The 3,297-nt window shown below is 35.1% G+C and overlaps 1 long non-coding RNA gene across 1 annotated transcript; it reads left to right on the forward strand.

The window, feature by feature from the left end:
* Positions 1-336: 336 nt before the first annotated feature.
* On the forward strand, positions 337-3,035 carry LOC129430908 (uncharacterized). Its single transcript, XR_012366021.1, has 5 exons — positions 337-1,441; positions 1,756-1,852; positions 1,993-2,113; positions 2,194-2,308; positions 2,435-3,035. It is a non-coding gene; the product is annotated as an uncharacterized lncRNA (long non-coding RNA).
* Positions 3,036-3,297: the final 262 nt, after the last annotated feature.

Raw genomic sequence — 3,297 nt, forward strand, 5'->3', positions numbered from 1 at the left:
GTGACTCACCGTTTACAATAAGCATGAAACTCTTGCATTTACTCTCTGATCTGCTGTTGATCTGGAGTTTATAAACATCTGAATGTCCTCTCATGATGTTTCTGATGATCAGATCTCCATTCAGTTCATTTAGTGTCAGTCTGTCTCTGAATCTCTCATCATTACCATCATATACATACAGACGACCACTGACTCGGTTGATTTCAGCTATACGAGTGTTTTTATTTCCAAACGTCCACAGTATCTGATGGTCGTCCTTTAGCTCAGAGACTCCAGTTTTTAAAGTGACAGAATCACCCACTGTATGTTTTAATGTATTGTCTGCATGTCAAAAGATACACAGCAAAATCACCAGTGTTAAATTTTCAGGGATGGTGTTAAATACACAGTGTTGATGCTGTTTTAACACTATCTGGTAATAAAATAACACTGCCATTGCTAGGCCAGTGTTATATCCACGACAGTGTCGGTGTAAAACAAGGGTGTTATCAGATTTCACTCTGAGCGGTGTAAATCAAGCCACGCCTCCACTAAACATTTCCTGTCAGGGATTTTACCGCCATTTTCTTTCAAAGGAGGACTGAAGAGAGCAGGTAAATCTCATAATAATATTCACTTGGTTTAGCTAAATTAAACTGTTATTTCTCTGTCTGACTCTACGCAGCCATATGCCAAAAAACCTAAATAAGATATTTTTCCCATTTTATTTCCCGTTTGTTTGTTATTTGGTTCAGTTTAATCAGAGCTACCTTGTGTTACGTTGTTCCCTTGTTAGTTTAGTAGAAGTTAAACTGCTAGCTAAAAGTTTGAACCAAGAAGGATAATATTAACAGGAGACATGAATGAAAGAATTGAATCATGATAAAACGCGACATGCACTACAAATTGAAGGTATGAAATTAAGTTAAATGAAAGCTCGTTTATTCACCATATGATGCTCGTTATGAGGTAATCATATAGGCTAGATACCGTGAGTTAACGAGGTCGTTTACATGCACGCGAGTGCACGGATATCGGTTAATTATTCAAATTACTGAAAAACACGGAGAAAACCGCAACCGCATTGCCATGTGTTTTTCCAAGATGTATGCAAACAGGGAAAATATCACCAAACCAACAATTCATTTTACCAAAACCTCACTATATATCATCATTTGTATGCACAGAATTGCTGGATTGGATGCATTGTGTGTTGTAAGCTTTTCGTGGCGCTAGATGTCAGACAGATGCAAATGGCAAATACATACGAAAGTGTAAAACGTGTATGGCGAACATTTGTTTTTCTGTCATTATAGATTCTAGTTTGGTCAAAGTACACACTGAGTGCTTCAAATCATTCAGAAGAGATGCTGTTTTTATGGCAGTTTATTAAAGAAGACCTGACATGGATGACTTCCCATGAGAAACGACTGCTAATACTTATATAAATTCATTACAGAAGGTAAGTTTATATATTTATACATGTAAATCATTTTATTTGACATAACTGAACAGTTAACCAATCTTTTTAGTATAGTTTTGTACATATTATGGTTATTAATCTGGCAAGAAAGTGACATGACCTGCTGCCAACTTTAATAAAAATATATTATCTTCTCATACATCGTTTTGCTATTGATATCATATTAAATAGCAATTAAATTGATTACTAATTTGGAAATGTATAAATGAAGATTCATATTGTCTTGAGTGCTGTTTTTAATATAAAAAGAATGTTGAGTTTTCCGAGTCTTTATTGTCATTTTTTTGTGATAGGACCCTACCAGACTATATTTGAATACGGCATACCCATGAATTCTGAACTGTTATTCCTTAACCCAGTTTGGAGGATAAGAGCTTACCAACTAGTTATGTGAGTACACACAGTACTTTAGTACTGTACACTGTCTCTAACATGATTTGTTATACTGAGATGATTTTGATTCAAATAACGGTTAAAACTGCACCCTTTTTGGTATTTTCTTGACTCTTTTTGTCTTTGAAAATCTGCAGAAATATGCTGAGGTGATGTATTGCAAAATAGCCAACATACAACAATTAAAGGATAATTGCAGCCTACATCCTGATGAAGATATGGACGACCCTCTGTCTGGTCAACAAAAGTTAAAATATGGTAAGTGTAAATGGGTTTGCTGCTTTTACGGCTTTAAAGTTTAACTGTATACTCATGGTGTTTAAATTATGTTTTGCTAGGACGGGACAGTGATGTGGCAGCTCTTCCCTGGCTCATTCACCTCTTGCCTTCATTTGTGAAAGGAAGAAAGACTGGAGAGGGTCAATGTGCAACTGAAGCTTCTGATTGTGCTGTGTAAGTTTTTTGGTATTTTGTTCTAGTTATTTATTCAGCAGTTAGTTTGCTTGCATTGTTCACCCCATGTAAATGCATAACAGTTCATAAATACACATCAAATACACTCTTCTAAAACACTCTTAGGTGATGAGCATCAATCCATGCTTTGAGGGGGATGAATCAGCACAGCCCTGCCTGCTCTGCGTTGGGAACAGAAGTTGCATCCAGAGGTTTTGCATCATTCTGGACCAAAAAGCCATTCCCTCCATGATGAAGACCACTGATGCAGCCTTCCACTACATGATGAAGACCACTGATGCAGCCTTCCACTACTGTACATCATGAGTAAAACAACTACAGAACTTAATACCAGGTTGGAACGTATTTAAGAAAAATGAAACGTCTTTTGAATTGAAATGTCTGTTTTGTTATGGAAAAATCTTTAGTATTGTGAAGGATAACATTTCTGCCTGCCAGTAAGGTAATTGCAGTGTATTTTAATGTTCAAGTTTTTAGTAGGGTGGCTAATTTTTTTTAACTCTCATTTGATTTATTAAAGACCTTTATAATAAGTGGTTTTCATGTCACTGCGCTGTGGTATAAGATAACTTTCATTATTCCATACTGTATTCTGTTTCTAATTGTAGCTGAGGTATTTAAATAAGCAGTGTTAAATGCAAAGTGTTGTGTGTATCAATGTAAATATTAAATGTGATGTACTTTAATAAAAAGAGGTTTTGCAATATTTCTTGTCATTTGTCTTTTATAGAAACAACCCATTAGCAACAAAAGTGGCTATTAATCAGTATTTTAACACTTAACATTGTTGAATTGACATTACACTGGTGTTGACCTTAAATTAGGAGTGTTAATTTTTAACACTGTATTTCTGTGCCAACACCAGTGTAGTGTGGAAACAACAATGAATAGTGTTGAACAAAGTGTAAAATTTAACAATATTGAGTGTTGAATTAACATATAATGGGTGTTGTTAAATTAACACTACA

The sequence above is a fragment of the Misgurnus anguillicaudatus genome, chromosome 23, assembly GCF_027580225.2.
Source record: "Misgurnus anguillicaudatus chromosome 23, ASM2758022v2, whole genome shotgun sequence".
Lineage (NCBI taxonomy): Eukaryota > Metazoa > Chordata > Actinopteri > Cypriniformes > Cobitidae > Misgurnus > Misgurnus anguillicaudatus.